The following is a 14,938-nucleotide window of genomic DNA, read 5'->3' on the forward strand; positions in this document are numbered from 1 at the left end:
CAGTTTCCCACCGTGGGGAGGGCGGCGATGGGTGGGTTTCTTCTGGAATGTGGAGGAGGGTCGAGCACCAGCCAGGATTTCATTCTCCTGGCTAGTCGCCAGAAGGATCTGCGCCCAAAAACGAGAGGAAGAAGGTTTGGTGTTTTCGTTGTGTCATCGTGGCCTTGCTCCCTATAAGGTGCATTTAAAAACAGGGAGCGACTACCTTTCAGGAGGAAGATTCTGAACATGTTCAAAGGCGCTTTTGGGGACGTTGCTTCCCGTCACAGGAAAGACGCTCTACATGTGCTCAGAAGCACTGCATTCGATTTAAAGAATAGATTGGTTTTCTTTAGAAACGAAAGGTATTTTGAAAATATATTTTTTTCTTTTTTAAAAAAAATCCCGCTATTTTATCCCAGTGGTGGAATGGCACTCGGCTCAAGGTGCCAAAATTCTTGACAACAACAGTTGACAACACTAAAAAAGGCACATTTGGGAAATTCTGCTGGAATTTTAGTTGAGGTGTGGGGAGGCTGTTGGGGGTCTCATTATAGTTCTGTAACTTGTGGACTTCAAAGTTTATCTTTGCCATAAAACTTACTTGAGGGATAAGAACTGCCCTTGGATGTGGGAGGGGGTGCCTGTCTTCCTCCTAGAAGTGCTGAGGCATATGGCCAGCTGGTACTATCTGCTCAGCAGCTGGCTACAAAAAGGAATTCCTCTGGTGCAAGACCTATAGGTGACCCATCGAGTTAAAAGGGACACGCAAATCAAGGCCAGTCCTCCATTCTAATAGGACATTCTGAACTGAGATATCTGCTAAGCCTGATGCAATAATAGGTTGGGTTTAGGCATATGTCAATGCACACATATATCCTGGGGGGTTTTTTTAGATTAAATTATTCCACTGCTGTATGAGTTTCATTGATTCACAAGTTTATTTCTGAGCACAACTTGAAGTGCTGGTTATAACCTTTAAATCCCTAATTAGTTTGGTACCAGATTCTTGAAGAATAGGCTTCCACATGACCCTGCCAATCTACTCAACTCCTTGGTGGAGGCCCTAGCTCCATGTCCCATCACTGGCGCATGGTTGGTGGGCACACAAGACAGGATGTTCTCTATTGTGCCCCAGGATCTGGAACTCCTGGATGGCCACTTGATGGCATTCTGCTGCTTAGTAAAAACAATACTATTTCTTTGGGCTTTTGGCCTTGTCCGTTGATTTTTATTTTTAAAGAAACTTCCTACTGTGATGTTTTGATATTTTTGCATAGTTTTCTCATACTGATTTTAATGTACACAAAGTGTTTTTAATTGTATTGTTGGTAGGGGGCTTGAAGGTTCTGAAATGGAAAGCTAATAGCAAACTCGCTCTCTGTATTCTCATGTAACCAAAATGGCACCACCTGCTCCCAAGGAGGAGGTATCAGCAGACTTGGGGAAACCCCAGGGTTTGCAGAAGTACAGGTGTGGTTTTTTTAAGGAAAAAGCCCTGAGGGTGGTAACCTGAAAACAGCTCAATGAGGACTGAGTGTGCTCAGTATCCAAAGAACGCTGTTGGGAAAGGGGGAGGGGGCGGAGGCTGGGAAGCAATGGAATAGAGTATCCTGAAAAAGGGCATGGCTCGCTGGCTGAAGTTTAACAGGAGCACTCCACACTGCAATATTTTGTTATAGGTCCTGCTTGTTTCTAATAATAAAATAATATTAGCTTACTGCTAGTGGCATTTCACCCAAACACACCCAATCCTATCCCATCTATAATGGCTTCAAAATGGGGGTAGGGGGAAAGAAATTCCATCATATTTCAGTATTGCTGCAAATGCCAGTGCTGCAGGAAGAATCCATGAAATTGGAAAGCTCCCAGCTTTTAAATTGGTTATGCCCAGTAAAATATATTGATTCACCCACTCTTCACCTTGTTTCCTGAACATAAAATATTTCTAGAACTTTCCTGTTGCATTTCCATACTCAAGGAAAAAATGTTTATCAGTTTGAATATTGGCTTGGCTAAAAGTAAATATTAAAGTTATTGGAAAATAGTTCACTCTACCCTGCATAAGGTGATCCCATTTCCCACCTATCTGGCAATGTTTTTAGCTGTTCCATCATGCTGTAAATGAGCAGTTATTTCTCGAACAAGAATATTTTAAGTGGTGATTTATGAGGTTAGAAGACTAGGAAAATCCTGAGGACATATAAGAAGAAAGCCATTCACACAATGCCTACTTGATAGCCTTTCTTAGGGCACAGTGATAGTCATCTACAGAGCTGAAGTTAATTTTTGATAGACCATAAGCTGCTAGAATCCTGAAAATCCCAGCTTTTAGTTTGGAAAAAGGTTTTAGCCCTTATCACTGCAGAGAGATTAGATTGTTGAAGTTGTTCAGTTGTGTCTGACTCTTCGTGACCCCATGGACCATAACACGCCAGGCCTTCCTGTCCTGCGCTCTCTCCCGGAGTGTGCTCGAGTCCATATTCATTGCATCGGTGATGCTATCTAGCCACCCCATCCTCTGCTGTCCCCTTCTCCTTTTGCCTTCAATCCTACCCAGCATTAGGGTCTTTTCAAGTGACTTTTCTCTTCACATTAGGTGGCCAAAATATTTGAGCTTCAGCTTCAGTATCTGTCCTTCCAATGAGCACTCAGGGTTGATTGCCTTTAGGATTGACTGATTTGACCTCCTTGCAGTCCAGGGGACTCGTAAGAGTCTTCTCCAGCACCACAGTTCGAAAGCATCAATTCTTTGGTGCTCAGCCTTCCTTACAGTCCAGCTCTCACAGCCATACTTTGCTACTGGGAAAACCATCGCTTTGATTAGATGGACCTTTGTCAGCAAGGTGATGTCTCTGCTTCTTCCTGTGCTGCCTAGGTTTGCCATAGCTTTCCTCCCAAGGAGCAAGCGTCTTTTAATTTCATGGCTACAGTCACCGTCTGCGGTGATCTTGGAGCCCAAGAAAATAAAATCTGTCACTGCTTCCATTTCTTCCTCTTCCATATGCCAGGAAGTGATGGGGCCAGATGCCATGATCTTTGTTTTTTTAATGTTGAGTTTCAAACCAGCTTTTGCACTCTCCACTTTCACTCTCAACAAGAGGCTCTTTAGATCCTCTACGCTTTCTGCCATTAGGGTGGTATCATCTGCGTATCTGAGGTTGTTGATAATTCTCCCGGCAATCTTAATTCCGACCTGTGATTCATCCAACCCGGCGTTTCTCATGATGTACTCTGCATATAAGTTAAATAAGCAGGGCGACAATATGCAGCCTTGTCGTACTCCTTTCCCAATTTTGAACCACTCGGTTGTTCCATGTCTGGTTCTTACTGTTGCTTCTTGACCCTCGTACAGGTTTCTCAGACAGGTAAGGTGGTCTGGTACTCCCATCTCTTTAAGAATTTGCCAGAGTTTGTTGTGATCCACACAGTCAAAGGCTTTAGCGTAGTCAATGAAGCAAAAATAGATGTTTTTCTGGAATTTTCTTGCTTTCTCCATGATCCAGCGAACGTTGGCGATTTGATCTCTAGTTCCTCTGCCTCTTTGGAACCCAGCTTGTACTTCCGGTAGTTCTCGGTTCGCATACTGCTGAAGCCTAGCTTGTAGGATTTTGAGCATAACCTTGATGGCATGTGAAATGAGCGAAATGGTACAGTAGTTTGAACACTCTTTGGCATTGCCCTTCTTTGGAATTGGAATGTAAACTGACCTTTTCCAGTCTTGTGGCCATTGTTCAGTGTTCCAAATTTATTGGCATATTGAGTACAACACTTTAACAGCATCATCTTTTAGGATCTTAAATAGCTCAGCTGGAATACTGTCATCTCCGCTAGCTTTGTTGTTACTAATGCTTCCTAAGGCCCACTTGACTTCACTCTCGAGGATGTCCAGCTCAAGTTCAGTGACCGCACTATCATGGCTATCAGGGACATTAAGATCTTTCCTGTATAGTTCTTCTGTGTATTCTTTCCACCTCTTCTTAATCTCATCTGCTTCTGTTAGGTCCCTGCCTTCTTTGTCCTTTAGCTTGCCTGTCTTTGCACAAAATATTCCCTTGATATCTCCAATTTTCTTGAAGAGATCGCTAGTCTTTCCCATTCTATTGTTTTCGATTTCTTTGCATTGTTCATTTAAGAAGGCCTTCTTGTCTCTCCTTGCTATTCTCTGGAAATCAGCATTCAGTTGGGTATATCTTCCCCTTTCTCCCTTGCTTTTCGCTTCCCTTCTTTCCTCAGCTACTTATAAAGCCTCATCAGACAGCCACTTTCCTTTCTTGCATTTCTTTTTCTTTGGGATGGATTGAGTTGCCTCCTGAACACTTTTACGGACCTTTGTCCATAGTTCCTCAGGCACTCTGTCTATCAGGTCTAATCCCTGAAATCTATTCCTCACCTCCACTGTATATTATAAGGGATATGATTTAGGTCATACCTGAATGGTTTAGTGGTTTTCCCTACGTTCTTCAATTTAAGCTAAAATTTTGCGATAAGAAGCTCATGATCTGAGCCACAGTCAGCTCCAGGTATTGTTTTTACTGACTGTATAGAGCATCTCCATCTTTGGCTGCAGAGTACATAATCAATCTGATTTCGATATTGACCATCTGGTGATGTCCATGTGTAGAGTCGCCTCTTGTGCTGTTGGAAAAGAGTGTTTGCTATGATCAGCGTGTTCTCTTGGCAAAACTCGATTAGCCTTTGTCCTGCTTCATTTTGTACACCAAGGCCATGCTTGCCTGTTATCCCGGTGATTTCTTGACTTCCTACTTTAGCATTCCAATCCCCTGTGATGAAGAGGACATCTTTTTTTGGTGTTAGTTCTAGAAGGTGTTGTAGGTCTTCATAGAACCCATCAACCTCAGCTTCTTCGGCCTCAGTGGTTGGGGCATTGACTTGAATTACTGTGATGTTGAATGGTTTGCCTTGGATTCGTACTGAGATCATTCTATCGTTTTTGAAATTGTACCTCAGTACTGCTTTTCCCACCCTTTTGTTGACTATGAGTGCTACTCCATTTCTTCTAAGGGATTCTTGCCCACAGTAGTAGATATGATGGTCACCTGAATTAAATTCGCCCATTCTTGTCCATTTTAGTTTGCCGATTCCCAAGATGTCGATGTTCAATCTTGCCATCTCATGTTTGACTACCTCCAGCTTACCTTGATGCATTGATCTTACATTCCAGGTTCCTAAACGATATTGTTCTTTACAGCATCGGACTTTCTTTTCACCACCAGACACATCCACAGCTGAGTGTCCTTTTATCTTTGGCCCAGCCGCTTCACTCTTTCTGGCGCTACTTGGAAATTCCCTCTGCTCTTCCCCAGCAGTATATTGGACACCTTCCGACCTGAGGGGCTCATCTTCCGGCGTCATATCTTTTAGCCTTGTGATACATTCCATGGGGTTTTCTTGGCAAGAATACTGGAGTGGGTTGCCATTTCCTTCTCCAGTGGACCACATTTTGTCAGAACTCTCCGCCATGACCTGTCCGTCTTGGGTGGCCCTGCACGGCATAGCTTATGGCTTCACTGAGTTACGCAAGCCCCTTCACCACAACAAGGCAGTGATCCATGAAGGGTCATCATAGATTAGATGACAGCAAAACTGACAGTGTAGTCTGCAGAAGTGCTGTGGAAACGCAGGTTTAATTGTGACCAGGCAGTAGATGGTCAGATACAAATTTTCTTTCCTAAAATTTTCTCTGCCTTTCAGCAAATGACTCTCAAGACAGTTCTCTTCAGCAACCAACAGTATAAATATACTGTCGCTCCCTAGCAATACTAGTTTGCTACGTCTCTTCCATACTACACAACACTGCACACTTGAATTGACTTGCAGAGTCAGAATTGTGCAAGCTACCTAAGCTTACATCAGAGCTGATGGGGCACCAGGCAACACCACAACAGGCCAAGATTTCTGGCAAAGGAGTTCGAGCTCAGAACCCCCTCCCTCCTGCTACCAACTGTCATTGCTGAGGCCATCAGAGGAAGAAGCAGGCAAGCACCCCTCCATTGTGCCTGCATCTGTATGAGGCAATCAGAAGGAGTGGAAGCAGCAGTCCTTCCACTGTGTCCATGACCTGTTGAACTTTGTAACTAGGAATTTAGTGCTTGAATTTCCTTTCTTCCTCCTTTTCCATCCTCTTTCCTTTTGTGTCATATGTTTTATATTGTAAGCCTATGGGCAGGGACTGTTTTAAGAAATATCTTTGTAAGCCATCTTGGGAGCCTTGGCTAAAGGGCAGGATAAAAATGCAATAAATAAATACTGTCTTTGTATGTGCCATCTTAAGTATAGTTAGGGATGTTTAGTGCACAGAAGTGGGCAGTACACCACAATTCACCACTGCTAAAAAAAGAGTCTTCCAACAGAGAGCAATTTGCCATGTGCCCCTTGTTGTGACAACTCCCCTCGGCAAGCAAATTACTTCTATTGCCTATCTTATATGAGCAGTTGTAGCTTTAGTTTAGACTTAGGTTGCCAGGTATTCATGCCTATAAAATGCTTGAGGGCCAAACCACACATTACACGCAGTGAGCAGTGTTTTCCTACTCCAAATTGCCTGCTAGTTGTTCTTCCCCCAGAGTTGCAAGGCAAATACATACAGTCAGGGCCAGAAATATTGGAACAAGGATAACTGTTCTGGCAGTTGGCCTCTGTACACCACCACATTGAAGTTGAAAGGAAACACACCCAGATGGGAACCAAGTCAAGACTTTCAGCTGTAATTCAAGGGGGTTGACAAAAGTGGGGCACTAACCATTCAGGAAGTACAGCCAGTGGCATACACCCCCCCCCCATCGTTGGTGGCTCATAAGTAATGGAACAAACCAACATCATTTCAAACTTAAGGATCACCTTTAATACCTGGATGAAAATCCTTTGCAGTCAATGACTGCCTGAAGTCTGGAACCCATGGACATAACTAAATGCTGAGTGTCTTCCCTCGAGATGCTCTGCCAGGCCTTTACTGCAGCTGCCTTCAGCTGCTGCTTGTTTGTGGGTCTTTCTGCCTTCAGTCTTGTCTTCAGTAAGTGAAAAACATGCTCTGTTGGGTTGAGATCAGGTGAGTGACTTGGCCATTGAAGAACATCCCACTTCTTTGCCTGGAGAAACTCTTGGGTAGCTTTTGCTGTATGTTTTGGGTCATTATCTGCAATATAAGCAGTGTCCTATCAGCTTGGCAGCATTCGGCTGAATCTGAGCAGAAAGTATAGCCCTATACACTTCAGAATTCATCCTGCTGCTTTTATCAGCAGTCAGGTCATCAAGAAACACTAGTGACCCAGTTCCATTGGCAGCCATACATGCCCATGCCATAACGCTGCCTCCACCATGTTTGACAGATGATGTGGTATGCTTTGGATCATGAGCTGTTCCTTTCCTTCTCCATACTTTTCCCATAATTCTGGTACAAGTTAATCTTGGTTTCATCAGTCCAAAGAATCTTATTCCAGAACTGGGCAGGATTTTTTCGGTGTTTGCTGGCAAAGGCTAATCTGGCCTTTTGGTTCTTGAGCATTACCAGTGGTTTGCATCTTGTTGTGAAACCTCTGTATTTACATTCATAAAGCCGTTTCTTGACTGTCGATGTTGACAATGACATGCCTACCTCCTCAAGAGTGTTCTTGACCTGGCTAGATGTTGTGAAAGGGTTCCTCTTCACCATGAGCAGAATTCTGCGGTCATCCACTTTAGTTGTCTTCTGTGGTCTGCCAGGCCTTTTGCTGTTGCTGAGCTTGCCAGTTAATTTTCTTTTTCCGGATGTTCCAAACTGTTGTATTGGCCATGTTTTTGCTATCTCTCTGATGAGTTTATTTTGTTTCCTCAGCCTAATGATGGCCTCCTTCACTCTCATGGACACCTCTTTGGACCTCATGTTGGGAGTTCCAGTGAACAGCTACCAAATGCAAATGTAACACTCAGAACCACCTCCAGGCCTTTTATCTGCTTGATTGGTCATGAGGTACCCAGGAAACAGGCCACACCTGGCCATGCAGCTGCTTGTCAGCCACTCATTCAGTTACTTATGAGCCACCAACGATGGGTGTGTGTGTATGCCACTGGCTGTCCTTCCTGAATGGTTAGTGCCCCACTTTTGTCCAGTCCCCTGAATTACAGCTGAAAGTCCTGACTTTGCTTCCATCTGGGTGTGTTTCCTTTCAACTTCAATGTGGTGGTGTACAGAGGCCAACTGTCAAAACAGTTATCCTTGTTCCAATATTTCTGGTCCTGACTGTATTTGAAATCCTGAAGCTGTAGTGAAAAATGGTAGGTAGAGCAAAGAGTAAGCATTTTTCTACTCACCCATCACCAGAAACACATCCAAAACCTTCTGGGGGAAAGCTGTTGGGGGGGGGGGGCAACAGGAGTGGGAAACAGCATGCAGGAAAGGGGTAAAGTACCCACTTCCTGGTTGCCACATATTCACTCCTGAGGACCCCCTCTGGAAGTGTCTTCCTCTTCAAAAAGTGGCAGGGTAACAGTTGCAGGTGTTAACTTCTAACATAGCTTGGCCCTTAAGCACAAAATCAAGATGCAGCCACTATGTCTCCTGTCCTGTTCCTCCACCCTAGCCCACATTTGACCCATCTGCGCTCTAGTGTTGCCCCACAGCAAGTGGGAGACAATTAGGTGGCAGGAGGTATAGGCACTGCATCCTGTCTCAAGCATCACCAGCCTCAGGATGGACACTGTGTAGCTAGAAACACAAGCTAGAATTCACAATACATTTTGGGAACCTTAGTATTTTAAAGATAAAAATGAATTGGAGGGAAATCCAGGAAGAGCAATAACTTGATTAAGGAGCTAGTGCTGTTAATTTATGAGGAAAGATTAAAGCAATTAAAATATGTTCAGCTTGGCTAAATGCTAAATTGAGATAGAGGGGGAGTATAGAGAATATACTTAACAGAATGAAAAAATAGTTTCAGGACATGTGCAGCTAAGGGTTAGCACAAATGGGGATAAACTTTAAAAACCATTATTTTCCAGCATAAATATGGCCACCTGAATACTTGTCCATAGTCTAACTTGGTCAAACTCTAGGTGGAGGAAAATATACTTTCTGATTCCCACAAACTCCTGTCCCTTCAAACAACTGGCAGCTTCCATGCAGGAGAGAGAATGTTACTGTGAGGAAGATCCAATGACAGACACTTACCCATCCCTACTCATGTCATACCCTCTGTTGAACTATGGAGGTGATCGCTATGCATGACACACTGTGCATCATGCACAGTTGTCTCCAAGCAAGTTAACACAGCAAGTTTTATGGAGACAGAAATGCCAGAAGAGAGGTTTGCAAACAAAGATGGCTCAAGTGATGGAGTCATCTTGCTATATACCCTTGGGAAAGGCCAACCAACCTTTCTGATCACTTGTAACGTGTGACAATGTCTGGCTCTTTAATGTTAGGCTATTCTACTCATCAGTAGGAATTGGGCAGGGGTGATGGGAAGGGACATACCATCATTGTTTGATTGAAATGCTGCTATTTTACACTATAATTGTTTTTAATGAGAATTTGTCTCTTCCCCCCCACACACCCCAAAATACAACTGCAAGGTTGCTAGCAGAAGGATACTTACCTGTTGGATGTTTCAGTGTAAGAAAAAAAATGCCTATGTAATAGCAATTTTTATGAAGAGACAAATAGGGCAGGTATATTAATATCCTCATAGGGGAATTCTGGAGAGTAGAAATAGTCTAATTAACCTGCATATCATCTTGCAGTTCTGATGCTGCGCAAGGTGGTTGAGAACATTCATTTTTTCCCCTCCAAGTGTGGTTGATAAAAGGCTACTCACAAACTATCTTCCAAAATTTAAATAAGGCACATATAGTACACAAGTCTTCTTTGGTGTGTTTTTATAATTCTTTTACGAATAGGGATTCTTAATGCAGAATTTGCACTTGGATGAACAACGCCAATAGAACTGCATGTGTAGAAGGGTATTTAGGAGTGCACGCTTTATACAGACATACTTCCACAACCAGGAAGGATCGTGTAATCATCTCTATTCTGCTTTCTAGAGCAGACCTCTTTTCCATGATGAACAGATGGATCTGGAAAGAAATGAATCTATTTAACAAATTATTCAGCATGCCTTCCATCCTCATTCTATCTCCTTGTTCAGTGAGAATTGTATAGGAGTTAAGGCATATTGAAGGTGTGTAAATCTAAAGTAAATGTCTGCCTGAATGAAGCCTGAGTTACTGTATGGTATTGGGTATAAATTATGCAGTCATATATCACTTACTGAACTTCTCCCTGCCAGGAAAAGCACAGGTAGGACTAAACACATCTCATGAAATCACACAGACTCGACTCTTTATGTGAATATCTCTCATAATAATTATTTTTACTCTGAAGCAATTTCATAGGGTTGTATCCAGTGTTAGTCTAACAAGTCCCATTCATTCCAATGGGTCTACTCTGAGTAGAACTAACATTGGATACAACCTATAGACTTCTAGCATACAAGATTTGCAGAATGCAGACCCACATATCAATTTCTCCAGGCTCTGTTGGTTGTTCTTTCCCACTGCTTAGAAAGTCTTGCCATGAACTGCAGAGCAGTTATCCTATTTATAGTCTTTCTTTACAGATGCAACATGTTGTTTTCGTCCAATGTTTTTAAAAGGTTAAATCCTGCTTGTTTTAAAAACAGTCTGCATAGGGAGCTGTTTTCACTGTGCTGGCCACATTAGGCACATAAAAGGCTTTCTTTTCTACCAGGGCAAAACAGAATTTATCCTAGCAGACAACCCCAGTGGTATGTTGGGCATTCATTGCTGCTTCTCTAGTAAGAACAACTTGTACTGCTGATCATCTGCCAGCCAGTGTCTGTTACTGTTATCTGCACCCCTTTTTTTCAGCAAAGGCCTTTAGCACAATATACTCCCTGCATAATGAAGTTGTAACTCTTCCTCCTGCATTGCTTTTTCTCTGGCTCTCACTGGTCTCAGCAAATTCTCCTCCTTGTTGTGCAATAGCAGGAGAGGTATAATCTGTTACAGTTGACACTGAAACAACAACAAAACAAAATACCAGTCATAATATTCTTGAGCGAAAGGATTCCCAATTGGGTGGGGTGCCTACAAGCACAGAGCTTTACACATGTAGGCTCGCTTTTCAAACGTGCTGAACATGCGGATGTTGGGGGTGGGTATGTGACATTGGGGACAGGGCAGTTGGGTACCATTCCACTCTGGACATTGGATGTATGAGTGGAGGAAGTCAATTGAACGCAACTAGCCTATAATGTTTCATTCTCCCCACTTCCCTAGGATGGTTATTTGTGAATTGTCAAAAAGGAGGAAATACTTTCCCCAAAAAGAGGGAACCAATTCGCATGTGCTAATTTTTATGTATAGATGCAAATTTAGAAATAATTATACTTCCAATAGAAATACAGTACATCTTACCATAGTGCAGAAGACCGTGACCAGTGTGCCTGCTACCCAGCTGCTAACTGCTGATGGGCAACTGTTCTCATGGTTCTTTATCTTTAAACTGGAATTAAACAGGACAGTCCTTGAAACAGAGGACAGTCCTCTGTAAAAGAGGACATGTGGCCACCCTATCACTTCCCCCAAGTGGTGGAAAGTTCCAGAGCTTCCACCAAGTAGCAGGCTGTTCAAGAAACTAGAAACAGAGGACTCTCTTTTCACTTGGCACAATAGAACAGTATTGCTATAGCAATAGATTTTCATGCTTTAGCCTAGTTGGCCTGCCAGATGAAGCTGGGGAAACCAATATGAGCCCCCAAAGTAAACAAAAAGAGTCCAAGAGAGCTGGCTCAGTTGGCAGCATTAACTGTCATTCCAGCCCTGTGACCAAGAAGACCAAAGGCTTGTCCAGATAGTATTGGGAACCTCATTATTGTGATCACATATTTCATTGCCTTTGTTGGTCCTTATTAGCTAATGAAAGAAGACGCATGCAAGCTGAATCACCTTGCGCAGGGACTCAAGGGACAGGAGTGAAACAGCTTGCCCAGACTTTTGAGATTAAAATTGTCTGAACGTGCCATGAAAGAAAATTAGAGGAACAGTGACACATGGCATGCTTTTAGGCTCCCAAAGGTGAAACACAGAGAAGTGAACATTTGCTGAAAAATAATAATACATCCCACATTGGCTTCTGGAACCCCATGCCTCTTTGGAGAGCACAAATCCTAAAGGGGCGTCTTATCTTTTTGACCATCTTATTTTATCTCTAATATTTTAGTTGCTAGCATATCTGAGTATCTTAATTTTAATTGCATTGGTGGGGTTAAACTTGCAGGAGGAGTTTTGAAGTCAACCCCACAGTTCATTTATTTACTCATGTATACATGTTGTATTCTATTTATGGTTGTGGTAGCCTTTGCATGTTGTATACTATTTATGGTTGTGGTAGCCTTTGGCTATAAAATAATAAAGCCTGTATCTATGTAATTTGTCAGTTAAAACTGCAGCAATCCTTTCAAAAAAACATATACAGAACACAGCATTATGACACTCTGTTTCCCACGTATCGTTACAGCCTCTTAAACATATTTAACATCTTTTATTCTTGTATTTATAAACTCCGTTATAGCCCAGGGCTTCGAGGTTTGTGGTATGGAATAACTACTGTTCTGTTTGTTGAGAAAGCATATGATAAAAATAGTAATCAGCCTGACTTCAAAAGAGATGGAGAATACATCAGGAGATTAGCACGCCTTTGGCATGGATGGGGAGGGTAAGAGGGGTATTAATTTTCTTAGAATAAATAGAGTAGGTGAAGTATCAAAGCAATGTTCCACATAGTATAAGCACCAACCAGCATGAACAAAAGTAAACACAGGAAAAAAAGACTGTGCGCCAACAGTCTTGGATTGCTACATTACACATGCACTGCAGTCCCTGTACAAAAAAGTAACTGCCCAGAGCATAGAATTCCAGGTGCAGCAGAGTGCCAGCACCTGGCATCCTTGGGGAGCGGCCAGGACCCCAACACAGTGGCAGCAGAGCCCACCACTGAATGGGTCCCCTTTTTCAATAGAATTCTGACCTGGTGTTCCACGCAGCATGGGGCAGCTCTGTGTAGCTGCCTGTGAGAGGTCACGTATGGGTGGAAGATTGGCTAGCCTCATTATTCCACCTGCAAATAATTGCGACATTCCCAAAGGAGGTGGGAGCTGGCTGCCATCTACAGCTAATGTGTCCAAGCAACAACGGGAAAGATATAAAAACAGATGAAAGACAAAAGGAAAGGTGGTGGTGGAAGGAGGAGAGGACAGGAAGTCCTGTGTGTGAAGCTGGACAACAGACAAACGTTTTAGTTTGGGAGACTAATTGAGACTGGGACTATCTATGAGAAAATATCAGCCTCTATGATGAGCTGGCTCTCTCATTTAATGCCGAGCTGGAAAAAATATTTAGTTTTCTCAAAGAACTGAGAGAGACTAAACCATTTCTGAGAGGCATTATCTTTAACAGTTCCTTACACTGCCATTTTAACTACCTACAATGCCCACAACATAGCATTACCCTAGGGCATTGTGGGAAATTTAAATGGCAGCCCCCAGCAAACCAGTGCAGCTTAGAGCACAACTGCTGCCTGCCTCCACTGCCAGGGAAGCCCACCAACAGAGGATGTGGGCCCCCAGAAGGCATTTTAAGAAGTGCACCCATAGACCTCGAGCAGGCCCTACATAGCACTGAATAAATTATACCAGTCTTGCCTTATTTCATTTACCCTGTTTACTGTTAGCACCCAAGTGTTTAGGATTTAAAACTTCACAGGAGATTTTGGTAGGCATGCATGGTGAAAATTGTGTGGGTTTCACATGTCTCCCAGAAACCAAAACTGCATGTGTTGAGAGAGTATGTTGCTTCAGCTAATTCACCAGCATTCTTGTTCAAGTAGACTGATCAGATACAAAGGAGGACAAGGCTGTTGTATAGAAGAATTTCATCAGGTGCCCTTTTTGCATTACAAGTTGAACCTGCCAAAATTCCCTGTTCAATGAAACTATTGCAGGACCCCTGCCCTCCTTTGTATCTGGTCACCCTATGTTAACTCTTCCTGCTTTCAACCATGGATCTTGGAGAAGGAAGTACAACGGAACTGCAGCCGCGCTCTGTGCTCTACATATGGGGCACAGAATTTGGCCTGCCAGCCATGTAATGGAGTAAGCCTTGAGCAATTGGAACAAACTTATTGGACAGCTCTTTCTAGATGCATAATTGTGTGTTGCCCAGACTGGAAGAAGGCCAGCGTGACTGAATCTTAGGGTGTCTCTAAACCTCCAGTTTTTTGCACAGTCATGACTGACCACTCACTGAATTGTGCGGGTCCGTTACATGATGTCGCAATCATCTGTGTAGGCCTGAGGCCTAGTGTTCCTGCTGTGTTGAAGGCCTGTTTTAGTAGTAGCTGCTTGGTGACATGCTGAAGGGGGAGAGAGAGATGATTGCTTTGAATATTTTTAGATGGGGTCTGGATCAGGGGCTCCTTCACACTGAGCTTTTATCCTGCAATTGAGATTGCTCCTTCACAAAAGTTTGTGAGCTCTTTACATGACGCTGTGATCATTCAAGGCATCTCCTGCACTAAATGCCCTTTGTTCCATTTTTAAATAGATTGCAGATAATGAGCTATCAAATTACCACGCGCGCACATACACACACACACGGTTGTGTTCCGCTTCAGTTTCCTCCGTGAAAAGAGTAAAAGCAGCAAGAAGAGGAGCGAGATCAATGAAAGATAATAGAAGACTCAGATACGGGGCAGGGGGTGGGGGGAAAGGAAAGATGTGAAAAGGGAGTTCTTGTGATCCTGCATTTTAAACGGAAGCAGAAAGCCCCATTTTAAATGTAGGATTTTAGGCTGGTGTAGAGATGCCCCGGCATAAATTCCATTCTGATTGCCTGGGGGTTCCACCTACATGGAAAAGAGCCATTTAAAAATGGCAGTTGAGTT

The sequence above is a fragment of the Heloderma suspectum genome, chromosome 2 (genome assembly GCF_057233095.1).
Source record: "Heloderma suspectum isolate Gila_16-S chromosome 2, 16-S_ref, whole genome shotgun sequence".
NCBI classification, from domain to species: domain Eukaryota; kingdom Metazoa; phylum Chordata; class Lepidosauria; order Squamata; family Helodermatidae; genus Heloderma; species Heloderma suspectum.